The 13,160-nt window shown below is 51.7% G+C and overlaps 2 protein-coding genes across 2 annotated transcripts in view; one reads left to right on the plus strand and one right to left on the minus strand.

The window, feature by feature from the left end:
- E2F4 (E2F transcription factor 4) overlaps positions 1-13,160 on the minus strand; it is a 253,243-nt gene that overhangs the window by 224,821 nt on the left and 15,262 nt on the right. The window lies entirely within an intron of this gene.
- The window catches only part of JOSD2 (Josephin domain containing 2), a 168,885-nt gene continuing 167,194 nt past the window's right edge, over positions 11,470-13,160 (plus strand). Inside the window, exon 1 of the mRNA XM_085638833.1 lies at positions 11,470-11,680. The gene's annotated coding sequence lies outside the window, so the exon portion shown is untranslated. The remainder of the gene's footprint in view (positions 11,681-13,160) is intronic.

Below are 13,160 nucleotides of genomic sequence, written 5' to 3' on the forward strand. Positions count from 1 at the left end.
TCTTGTCCAGGCCTCTTGTATGTGTCCAGGGACCGCCTCCATTCCCATCTCACTCCCCAGTCCCCCCCGCCTCTTGCCTATCCGACGTGCTCCCTCCTTCCCCTACCTCAGATATCAGCCCCTGGAGTTCCACCACCAACGCTTCCCATGCCCTGGCCATCGCTAGTGCTTTCTCATCGTCTCTCCGAAAAGCCAACTGCACCCGGAGCGTACCCTCCGCCCCCGCCCATCTCACTAACGCTTCCCTCCACCGCAAAAAGCTAGGCCCCCCCCGGGACTTCCAGTGCATGGTCAATTCTCTCTTGGCCATTATCAACCCCAAATCATAGAACTTGCTAGTGACCTTCGTGCGACGGGTGTGGGGAAACCAAAGCAACAAGCAAGCCCCCATCTCCGGGGCAATAGAGCGGTCCGTCACCTGATTCAAGCAGTCCACTACCTCAGCCCAATAGTCACCCAACTGTGAACAGGCCCAAAACATGTGGCGAAAATCCGCCCCTTCTCCCCCACACCGCGGACACGGAGAGTGTGCCCCTCCAAAATATTGCAAGACCTTAGCCGGCGTCAGATACGCCCTATGTAACGTGAAAAACTGGACTAACTGAAACCGTGCGTTCCTCGTTCCCTTCCAGGCCCTCCCACGTGGTCTCAGGGATCGCTTTCCCGAGGTCCGCTTCCCACTTTTCCCTCAGGGCGGCCAGAGGGTGCAAGCCCTCCGTCGACAATCGCCGATATAGGCAAGTAATGGCCTTGGTCGTCCCCGCCGCCATCACTACATATTGACAACCCGCTGCGGTCGGCGGTTCCAACAGCCCCATATTCCAATGTTTCTGGAGGCTCACCACCAGGGCCGCATGAAGCAGGAAGTCCCCCCGCGGGAGCCCGTAGGCGTCCTGCAAGTCCTGGAAGGGCAACAGCACACCTTCACGGAATAGGTCCCCTACCATCTGCACTCCCAGCTCCTCCCAATTCGCTAGCCTGGACCAATCACCCCCATGCGGGAGCGCCGTACACATCCCTAGGGGGATCTCCGGGGCGTACGGGCGGACTATGGCTGTCCTCCTCTGACACCTATTCCAGCACTGCCGGAGGGTACGCTCCTCCAGGGTCAGCTGAGTCAGGTCTAGTCGTTGCTGGAGGACTATAAAGGCCAGCACATGCCGTTGGATCACCCTGTCCTGCGGGCCCTCCGGGCCTCTGTACTCCCGGGCCACCGCCTGCGTGAGCCACTGAAGCTGGGCCGCCAAATAGTACCATTCAAAATCGGGGGCTGCCAGGCCCCCCTCCGCTCTTGGCCGCCGCAACGTGGTCAGCGCCACCCGCTGCCTTCCCGGACCCCAAATGAAGCCCGTCGAAAGTGCTCGTAGCCGCGCGAAATACGACGTCGGGATCCATATAGGAAGTGTGCGGAAAAAATAAAGGAGGCGTGGCAACGCCACCATTTTCAGCAACGCCACCCTCCCGGCACACGAGAGCGGGAGTGTGCTCCAAAACCCCATACTACCCCGCAAACCACGAAGGGCCCTGCCAACATTCCCCTCCAACAAATCGGCCTGGGTATGATAAATGTTAACCCCCAGGTAACGCAAACCGCTTCCTTCCCACCGGATCCGACCCCCCGCCTGCGGTGTCCTGCCGCCCTGTGACAACGGGAATAAACATGTCTTACCCCAATTGACCTTCAGCCCGGACAGGCGACCGAACTCCTCCAACAGGGCGACCGCTCCGCCTTACGCGTCCGTCGCGTCCCTCAAAAACATCAGCAGGTCGTCTGCATACAGGGATATATAGTGGGCGTCCCCCCTCAGGGAGACTCCGGTATAGGCACATCCCCGTCGGGCGTGAGCCGCCAGTGGCTCAACAGCCAGAGCGAACAACAAGGGGGAAAGGGAGCAGCCCTGCCTCGTCCCCCTCCGCACGCGGTAGGGGGCCGATATAGTAGCCCCCGTCTTCACCCGGGCCGTGGCACCGATATATAGCAAGTTGGTCCAACGTACAAAGTCCTCCCCCAAGCCAAACTCCCGCAGCACTTGGTACAAATATGGTCATTCCACACTATCAAAGGCCTTTTCTATGTCGACCGACAGCGTGCAGGCCTCTGGGTATTCATCCCGGTCCAGCTCCATCACCCGCAGCAGCCGCCGAATAGAGGTGGCCGTGCTACGCCGAGGAATAAAGCCCGCCTGATCCGGGTGAACTAAGGCGGTCATATGGGTCAGGAGGCGCAACGCCAATATTCTGCTCAGAATTTTGTAGTCCACCGTCAGCATAGAGAGCGGGCGGTATGCTGTACGCGCACCTGCCTCCCCACCGGGTTTCAGCAAGGGTATCACGATCGCCTCCCGAGCGGAGGCGGGCAACTGCCCCAGTCTCCATGCCTCGCTATACAGGACCTGCAGCTGCTGTGCCAGCAGATCCGGGTAGGCCGCATAAAACTCGACGGGCAAACCATCCGCCCCCGGGGTCTTTCGACGGGCCATGTGCCTAATTGCCACTCGAATCTCACTCAGCGATATAGCGCCCCCCAGGTCTTTCCCGGTCTCCGGGTCCAGTCGAGGCAGTCGGGCCTCCAACAAAAAGTCAGCAAGGCCTTCAGGTTCCTGCTCCATAGTACTATCATACAACCCAGCATAATAACTGGCGAACCGCTTATTGATCACCACCTGGGAATAGACCGGCACCCCCCCTTCTTCTACCAGGGAGAGTATTGGGTCACCGCGCGCCGCCGGGTTCGCCAACCACGCCAGGAGGGATCCCACCTTATCCCTTTCCGCGTGCGCTCGCACAAGATAACTTTTATGGTCGTAACAACGAAGCTGCTCCATTCGGACCGCCACGCTCTCCCGCGCCTCTACAACCACAGCCACCTCGCCGTCCCCTTCCTGATGTGTACGCTCCACCATCCGCAACTGAGCCTCCGCACCGTCCACCTCCTTTAACAAGGTCTTCCGCACCCCGGCCGTGGACGATATGCAAACCCCCCGGACAACCGCTTTAAACGCGTCCCATTCCGTCGACCGGCTCGCCGCTGTCCCCGAATTATGCCCAAAGAACTGTTCTATGCAGTCACTAATCTCAGCCCGGAACACCGGGTCCTCCAGCAGCAAGGGGTTAAGGAATCGCCTGCCTCTGCCTGGACCATTGCAGCATCCCCACGCAGGGATTATGGTCCGAGATGGTCTTGGCTAAATATTCACTATGCCGCATCAAGGGCTAAACATCCGGTAAACATAATATGCTATCCAATCGGACGTGCAACTCGTGAGGGGCCGAGTAGAATGAATAATCCCGGTCTAGCGGGTGATGGGTACGCCATGTGTCCACCAAGCCCCAAGTATCCTGCCAGGCCCGTCTACTTTTGGCCACCCGACAAACCACCGACTGTGCAAGGGGCGGGTGGGACCTGTCCAGCTCAACATCCATCACTGAATTAAAATCCCCACCCAACACCACCGCCCCCGTCAAATACGCCGCCAGCTGACCCGACAGTCTGGAAAAGAACGCGGCCTGGTCTACATTAGGGGCATACACACTACACAAAGCCATATCCCTCCCGTCCAACCGCCCCTGCACTGCTACAAACCTGCCCTCCGGGTCTACTAACATCATCAAAGGCTGGAAAGGGACCCCCGCCCTTACCCAAATCAGGGCACCTCGGGCAAACTTCGAGAAAGTTGTGTAGTACAATTGACCCCGCCAGCGCCTATGCAACGCCTTCCCCTCTTCTTTGTCTAAGTGGGTTTCTTGGAGGAAAGCTACCTGGACCCCTCTCCGCACTAAGTACGCATGGACTTTATATCTCTTCACCATAGAGGTGAGCCCCCTCACATTCCAAGTCATAAATCGCAATTCAGGTGGGGTCCCCATCCCATCTCTGAACCAACCACCCTTTTCGGGCCCTCCGAGGCACACTGACAAGCCCCATAAACCCCGCAACTACCCAACTCCCCGATCTCCCTCCCCTCCCCAGAACAGGTGCTAAACCACAGTTACCCATCCAAATACTACCCCAAACAGCAACCAAACTCTCTGGTAGCCACCAGAGTCTCACTATGTCCGTGAGGTTGAGGTGGTGGCTCTCCGCCAGACGGGCTTGACGATAGTCCTCATCAAAGCATCCATGCCCAGTCTCAACCAATCCACCCCCAGCGCTCCGCTCCTTTCAGGCCCCCCCACTCTCCCCTCCAGGCCCCTCACGACCAGCCGCAGAGCCCCATCCTGTAACAGTCCCTCCCCGGCCCCCGCAAGGCCGAGCCCGGCCTCACTTTCAAAACACACCAGTTCCACACTGCCCGTGTCCTCCGGACCATGGCCCGAGAGCGCCCCAAACCTTCAAGCGTCCAGCAACTCATCAGCAGTCCCAGGGGTAACATCAGGTAGCAACTCCGCCTCCCCTTCAGCGCCATAAGAGTGGGAGTCCTCAGTGCCTTTCCGGGAGCCCGAATCTTCGCTGGGCTGGGAGGCCACCGCCCCCGAGATCTCAGAGACCGCTCGCAGAGCAGCCCGCTGCTCCAACACCGTCTGGGATGCACCAGGCGATCGGACCCCCGCCTGCCGTGCTTTAGTACGTCTGCTGCGACGGGGCTTTGCCAGCACTCCCGGCGGTCTCTCTCCATCCGTATGCGCCGCCGCGCGGGTCCGGGCCGATTCCAGCCAACTCCTGGCCGCTGCGGGGTCAGTAAAGAAGGATGTCGCACCGTCCAGTACCACTCGGAGGCGGGCCGGGAACAACAAGGAGTACTGCAGCCCCTCGTCCCGTAGTGCCTTCTTCACCGCCTGGAAGGAGGAGCGCCTGCGTTGGACCTCCATGGGGTAGTCCGGGTAAATGGAAACCGGAACGTTCTGCACCTGGTAAGGGCCCAGCGTCCGAGCCCTCTGAAGAATGATGTCTCTGTCCCTGTAGTGCAGCAGTCGGGCCACCACCGGCCGGGGCGGACGGCTCGGATCCGTGGGACGAGCAGGCACCCTATGCGCCCTCTCCAAGGTGTAAAACCGCGTGAGCCCCTCGGGTGCCACCACCTCCTGCAGCCAGGTCTCCAGAAAGGACAGCATGTCTCCCCCTTCAATCTTTTCAGGCAGCCCCACCACTCGAATGTTATTGCGGCGGTTACGCCCTTCAGCGTCCTCGGCCCTCTTTTCCAGAACCAAGACCCTCCGCAGGAGATCCGCCGTCTGGCCCTCCGTCACCTTCTGGGCCGGGGCTACCAAGTCCAACCTGTCCTCCGTGTGCTTGACCCTATCCACCAGCTTCCTGTGGTCCGCCCGAAGCAGCCCCAGATCCGTGGATACTTGGGCAATGTCAGCCTGCAACGCCGATTTCGTGTCCGCTATGGCCTGCAGGATTTGATCCAGCTGCCGTTGCTGGGACGCGGTTTGCCCATACTTCGGAGCCTGATGCTCACAGTCCGCCTCAAGGCCTACTCCCCGGAGCAGCGGCCAGCACCCGGGCCCAACGTGCCCCTCGTCTGCCGCAGGGACCCTCTCCGCACTGTGTCTGGTCAATTTCGTCGCCGGGGTGTCCCCGCCGCCCTCCGTGGGGCACCTCGAAGTGCCAGGCCCCCACCGCACACCAGCGGCCGTCGTCGCTGCCGGGTCGGGGATCCGTCCTGAAATCGGCCCCTCAGGCCTACCGCCCCGGGTCAGTCAGCTCTGCACCGCAATATCTCCCGCAGGACCAGCCGTCTCCCTCGTGGCCCCGTCCGCCTACCAGCTACGCCGGGTCCGCTGTCCCCGCTCCGGCGCCAGGGCCGTCGCCCCCACCGCAAGCCCAGCTCCTTCCTCCAGAGCGCCGCTCCACCGCTGTGCAGCCTCCGCTGCTAGTTCCGGCTAGGGACCCTCAGCGCCGATCTTCCCGCTGCGGGTAGTCTCTGCCTCACTCCGTTGTCCAACAGTGCACGACCAGCACTTCCGGAATCGCCAGCCGGATTCACCGCACTTCCGGGCAGCCTCCAGCGCACTGTGGGCCGCGGCTGCCCGTCCACTCACAGGCCGCTCAAGATGGCCGGCAGCCACCCGCTTCTGCCGCGTTTGTAGTCGCGGCGCCAGCCCTCGGCGCCGCGATCCTGGCTATCGGTCCGCTCCAGGGGCACAGACCAGGCGGGGGAAGCCCTCCAGGAGCTCCGGAGCGCCGGGGCACCACGCTTCTCAGGATTTTAGCTGGGCTGGATGCGGAGCTCGTCGCTCACGCGTCCATGCCCGTCGGCCGCCAAGCCACGCCGCCCCGTTGTCCATCCTTCTATACTGGTATTTCTATGCCTGTAATTCTATTGATGGGTTTCAAGTGTGTTTATCACTGTCAAAAGCATTATGTTAATTCTTGTGGTTTGTTATTTATTTTCCACACTGAGTGTGTTGATATGCATATTGTGTACTGTGTATACTGTGTATATATATTGCTGTCAGTCCGTCCGTGTGCCTCGAAGGCACGGAAAAAAGGGGCGGAACTGACATCATCACGCCGACGAGGTCTTCTTATGGAGCGGGTGACGTCAGCGGAGTCGCGAGCGGATCCGTGTCTCTGTGACGTCGTCGTCGACCCCATCGGCGTGGACTGCTACAAAAGTTTCCGAATGTTGCTGGCGCAGGGGATATTCACAAGGTGAGGAATCCACAGGCAGATACTGTATCCACCAGAAAAAGCGTTACCGAAGGGAAGTAACTTGTTCTTTAGCACAACAGCACTGGAAACAGTGTGCCTATCACTGGATAAGCAATACAAGATCTGTGTTGCTTCTTCCTGTGTTAGACTTGACCTTTCAAGTACTGCAGGAAGGAAGAGGCACTGGACCCCCATGGGTACCATAGAGGGTGAGCCGGCCAGAACTACAGGCTGTGTGCATTTTGAGTATTCCATAATTAAAATGCAACAAGCCCTCGTAATTGGCCAGTCCTCCTCTGCGGCACCCATGGGGCGTGAGAGGAAAAATATGAAAAGGAGACAGAGGCCATAAGAAGGCTCAGCTAATCTTAGACCTGAGAGTCATACAGGTCATTTGGTCATGCCAGAGCCAAACCTCTGATTCAAGCCTTTAGTGGCTCGCTGTAAGAAATTGGATTATTATTTGCGGTTGGTGTCTGTCCACTTCAAGGAATAATCGCAACCCTTGTGAAGGGGAACCCTCCAAGTCAATAAATTAACCTGAGCTGAACAGGTTGAGCAACAGGCTTACCTTAGAGCAATGTGCAAAGTAGTTGTGCAGTACCAATGCAGTAATAAAGACAAAGTGCCAAACAATGAAAACCCCAAACTGGATTACAAAAATAGAGTGAATGTTCTTGCTCCACAACATATCAGACTTTCCTAGAGGTTCACATATCCATTGCAGGCTGTAGCTGCAGATCTAAAATATATCAACATATGGAACCCCTAATCCACCCTCATAGGGTGACTTAAAAAGTATCTTATTAAGCTACCCATGGAGTATTACATGCACATGTGAATGCTATGACCTTGCTTTGTATCACTTTAAGGGTGTCATCTGGAAAATTAATGGGAATTGCTCATGCCACACATTGAAACATCATAACAAAGTAAATGTATATGCAATTTATTCTGCCCTTCTAGGACATTTCTAATTTCCACCAATGCTGTACATTGTTCACATAGCAAAAACAGTAACCCACTAATGTTACTTTTATAAATACTGTGGAGGATACATGAATGGCATTCCAGATAAACAATCCATCCATCCTACCAAGCATATCCATTATTTAATATTGTTCCTCTTGGTGTCTTGCGGTTTCACCAGCACTCCAACTCCCCTAGATTTTTAGAATCAATTTAGTTGTAGTTGAGTTTATGCTGCAATAGAGATACAACATAAACTGCCTACAACCACCTGTCTGGCAGGTCAAAAAAAGCAGGAAAGAGAGAAAAGAAAACAAGAAAATCCATAAAGGGAACTTAACTCCTCCTCACTCCACCCCAACCCTCTGCTCCCCTAACCAATGGTCTGCGTTTATCCCCCGACATCCTAATATGTGGCCAGTCTGAGAACAATGGGATACTGGGGGCAGGTTAGATCCTTCCTATGCCACTCTACCACATAGCGTAATTGAGACGCTTAGTAATAATTGGTGAAAGGGGGATGATATATCAGTTGGAGCATTCGTCTAGCAGCCAATCTGGGGTGTTTCCAGGTCCAGATAAAATTATTAAAGATTTGTTAAACATAGTTCAGTGTGGATTTAGGCGGGAGCAAAGGCAATGATTGAGCCAGGAATAAAAAACATGGCAAAGCTCTCATCTTGGCAGCAGCTATACACCCCAACCTTGATAGGCCTGCACCATGCCTAGCCTGGAAGTCAAATTACAGTTAGCGGACCAATCTGTCATTGTAATCCTTGGCTGTTCTTTGTGCGGTGGGGGTTATGTATATCCCTACATAGCATATACAATTTCTTGCCAATGGGAGCAGAAGTTGTGATTGCAGCCTCTGTCAGGTCTCCAACAGTAGAGCAAGACTTATGGGTATTGATTTTAAAGCCTGAGACCTCTCCAATGCAGTACACTCCGAGAATGCGCTGAGAGGTATATGTACAGGTTGGAGAAAGTCAGTAAGACATTGTCCGCATAGAGACTCAATTTGTGCTCTGTTTGAGTAATTGTCACTCCCTTGATCTCCATATTTCTCCCGATAGCTGTAGCAATGGACTCCATGTATAGTACAAACAGTAGGGGGAGCAGTAGACATCCCTGCCTTGTCTCACTCCCTAACCATATAGGGGAAATTAGTGAGCCGTTTACCCTACGCCTGGCACAGGGCTCTTTGTAGCCACTGAAGGCACAAGAGATGAATCTAGGGTCCAATCCCATCATGCTCATTACTGTTTTGAGAAATGGCCAGTGTACATGGTCAAATGCCTTCTTGGCACAACCAATAGTATAACATCTCCCTTGCCTGCTCACCCAACTTTTTGGATAAGGTGGAGGATCTGTTTTGTGTTGTTTACGCAATTGCAGCCCTAGATAAAGCAAAACTGGTCTGGCTCTACAAGAGATCACATATAAGCAATAATATCGGGCGGTAAGAAGAGCTGAGTTGTGGGTCCTTCACCGGTTTAAGTCAGATTGTTTTCACCACCTCCTGCATCATCGTAATGACTTTCCCTGTATTCCCCACTGCATTAAATAGTTTTGCAGGGACAGGTGCTGCCTCTTGTAGGAAGGTTTTGTAGAATAGGGATGTGTACCCATCAGAACCTGGAGATTTCTGAACTTTTATCCTCAAAAATGTCGAGGTGACTTTATCCACTTCAATTGGCTTCCTCAAAGCGCATGCCTGGGAGTCCAGAAGCTTTGTAAAGGAGATGTTTCCAGTATTGTAGCTATGTTAAATTTTCTAGGCTCTTCCTCTGTGTATAGAGTAGAATAGAAATAGCAGAATGCCTGTTCAATCTTGATATCAGTATTGAATAGTGCCTCTGTCTCCGAACGAAGAAAGGAATGCTTGTGAGTTTTACCTGTGTGTGCTTGCAATTTACAAGCAAGAATCCTACCTGCTTTATTACCAGCTTTGTAGTATTTCTGCTTTAGTAAGGAGTGTGTATTCAGCACTATTTGTCTCTAGTACCTTTAGATGGGAAGGCACCGCTTTTAGGGCGTGCCATTTCTTGGTAGTTCCAGTCTTTTTATTGCTAACTTGGTCCTCTAACTGGGTGTGTTTGACTGCTCTGTCCTTATTATTGGATGTTGCTAGAGAAATAAGGCTTCCTGGATAGTGACCGTTAAAGTTTCTTATAGTATGTGTGGGCTTACTCTTTCTATGACGTTTTCTTTGAGAAATTGGGAAATAGCATCTCCAATGGCAGTCCTATTGTATTTGCTATCAAGGAGAGTATCTCTCAGGTGCCAGATGGTAAGTCGTCTAGGCAGCTGAGGGGTGTGTAAAGTAGTCCAAGTTGGTGCATGGTCAGACAGTGCCGATTCTTCTATCTCTAAGTCGTCTAGCAGGTTTAGCATTGCAGAGGTACCCAGGAAGTGAAGAAGCCTTGCATAGGATTTATTAGCTTCTGAAAAGTGTGTGTAATTTGTTCGTGAGGGTGTAAGTGTTGCCACATATCATAAAATCCCACCTCCTGGAGTCAAGCCCTCTTCGGCGAGACCGCACTCACCTGTCTCTCCCTATGCATAAATCTATCATGCTCGTTACTCATCACAATGAGGAAGCAAGTGTGTGCTGCATAGGTTTAACAGTTATTCTTTCATTTGTATGTTCCTCGGCATGTCCTAATTTTTCTTTGTTCTAGTCTCTTTTGCTTGAACTTAAGTTCATATTAGTAAATGTAAAGTAGGGAAGTTCCGATACGGTTTTTGCTTGTTGATTCTGAGATATGAGAGGAAACCTGCTCATAAGATAGGAACATCCGTAGCAGATGTCTTGACCACAAGTATGTTGGAATGGGCAAATACGAGTTCATTAAATACCATAATATGTGCAGGCCAGACAATGGCAATACCAATAAAGGCAATATCAATGTATGCCATAACCTGTGCCCACAGGACCATGCCAATACCTACCAATGTAATATCAATGTATGTCATAACCTGTACCCGCGCAATGGCGCCAACACCGGCAGTGACGAGATCAATGTATGTCATAATCCATGCACAAATGACTATACTGTTGCAAGTAAAAACAATGTTGCTGTATGTTATGACTGAAGCAAACTTAACTGTGTCAATACCAGTAAGAACTATGTCAATGTATGCTAGGACAACTGTATGCACAATGTTAAGGATGTCGGTAGAAATGATATCAGTGACTGCCATATTATTTTCAGTAGTTCCAATGAACTCGTATCATTGCTGTCGGATTCACTCAAAGTGACCGCCCCATCAACCCTGAGTCAGAGGTACGTGGCTAGCCAAGTCCTACAAACCCACACCCATGCCTGTCGAATACCAGCTCACAGGTGAGGTGTCTCTTAACCTAAAGACAAACGCGTGCCCAGGGAAAACCCTGATCGATCCCACAGTTAGTTGCACCACAGACAGATACGAGAAACTGCCCTGATAAAACACGTTTGGCCAAAGGATGTGCATTCCCCAAAATACCACAAAGCTAGATATCACATGTAGAAAGAAACCCTCAACCAATCAGGAAACGACACGTAGTGATCAAGCGCTCTTGTCTTTTCATGTATTCAAGGTAAACTCATATCCGAGCAATAAGTACAAAGGTCACGTAAAGTGTACGCTTATCTTTCTTTGATCGTGTGCATAGATGTCAACTGTCGAAAATTTGATCTGTTAACGGTTTGCCGGCACTGATGATTGCGCTTGCACCATGCATCAGAATGGAAACTGTTTTGTATAAATATATGCGTGCCGGTTGCATCCGGCAGAGTGTGGTATGAAGCTTCCGGCTTTGCATCTCTCAGTTCGAACTTGCAATAAACTGTCTTCACGACTGTGACTGTTTGTGGTCTGCTCTTTGACAGTACCTAATCAGTGCGTTCACAAACTAGGGGCTCGCCCAGGATCCACCAAGTCAGTCCAGACGGACGCAAGTGTCGCAGTCGAGGGGCTGGTTGGCGAACCGACTGACTTCAAAGTACGTACCCACAGAGGGAATTGTGTTTCCTGCGATTGCAGTCTGAGTAGATCACCAGTACCCCAAGACATGAGGTTGACTGGGCTGGATCTTTCGAACCTGAGTTGCACAGTCTTCAAAACCTGGTAAGATGTATGATAACCAATTATATGAACAATGAATGATATGATGAATGTCTCCTAATAAAATGATGTGATATGACGTTTCACTGGCTAAAACAGATGAGAAGTATTGCTTTATACCACTAGATCCCTTATATAGCAGTGATGCAAAAGATTTAACTACTACTGTAAACACTGGGTCATTGTGCATCCAAGATTATAGATGAGGCAGCACCCTGTCCCAGAGAGGGCCCTCCTGCGTGGGAAATGATGACAAAACAAGGAATGGAGACTGTGATGTTCTTGTACAAATGGCATTAGTATACTTGTAAGGTTGCAACATTACAGTTATCAGTAGATGGGACCTTTGTTTTTGACAAACTGACATATTTGCGAGAATGTGTGTGTGAAATATGCAAGACAAAACATATTTTTGATACAGTTTGATTTTCTGAACAGATGGGACAAGTAAGCAAAACAATAACATTTTAAGGAATGTTGGAAAATGACAGAGCCAAATTAAGAGCATATGATACATAGAAGAGACAAGAAATGGAAGAGGAGATGGCCAGAGTAGTAGTGTTACAGAAAGAAGGGATGTTACCCAGTGCTAGGGTCCCTATATTGGACGAAGACACAGTAGTGGAGGAACTACCAGAACATGGAGGAAGGGGTAAACCACCACTGTATAGACCTACAGAACTTATAGAGGAAGTATTGAAGGATAAAGTATGTGAAATCAAGGACAGGGTAAGTGTGTCAGAGGGTAGATTTGGTAAGTTGACAGAACAGAAGGGGTAAATGAGCAGGACATTGACCTGCAGAGGAGAGTAGGGTAAGACAGTTTTGCTCTGAAATTGAGGATACCTCAACTGATAGAACAGCAGATGTACAATTTCCCAGTGACTTCATCCAATCCATGGAACACAGGGCGAATCACACTTTAAATTGTAGAATGTGGGGAGAATGGAAGAAATGTAAGGCTAAATATGTGTACACTGAGGAATTTCCTCTCCAGCTGCCATCCGATTATAAAGACATAGACAAATATCTTATGGGGTGGATGTAGTAGTTACTTCCGAAAAATTGATTTGGCATAATTTACTGCAATGGTTCCTTTTCCTTTACTTCACCCATGCAAAAGCAGCACTAAAGAAAGGAGACTCCACTGCAAAGGAACAAACTGTGGATGACCCACAATTATATCTAATAGCCATGTGTCCAAACAGGCGCCATTGCGAGAGGTGCCTGGGTTTGGCTCTATCAAACCCTTGTATCTTATTGGGACATCTAGCCGCAGATTCCTTATCTTAGAATTTTCCCCAGGTGCCAGACTGGATCCGGAAATATTTGTACAGCAGTACCTCTGTGCATCGGTAGAGAGTGTCGAGTGACTCTGTAGCGACGTCGTTCGCCGGATGTGACGTCAACGCACTGACGTCAGTTTCTTCTTTTCCGTGCTTACAACGTGGATTCAATCAGTGGTTCCTCGGGCTGTTTTTTT

The sequence above is a fragment of the Triturus cristatus genome, chromosome 12, assembly GCF_964204655.1.
Source record: "Triturus cristatus chromosome 12, aTriCri1.1, whole genome shotgun sequence".
NCBI lineage: Eukaryota > Metazoa > Chordata > Amphibia > Caudata > Salamandridae > Triturus > Triturus cristatus.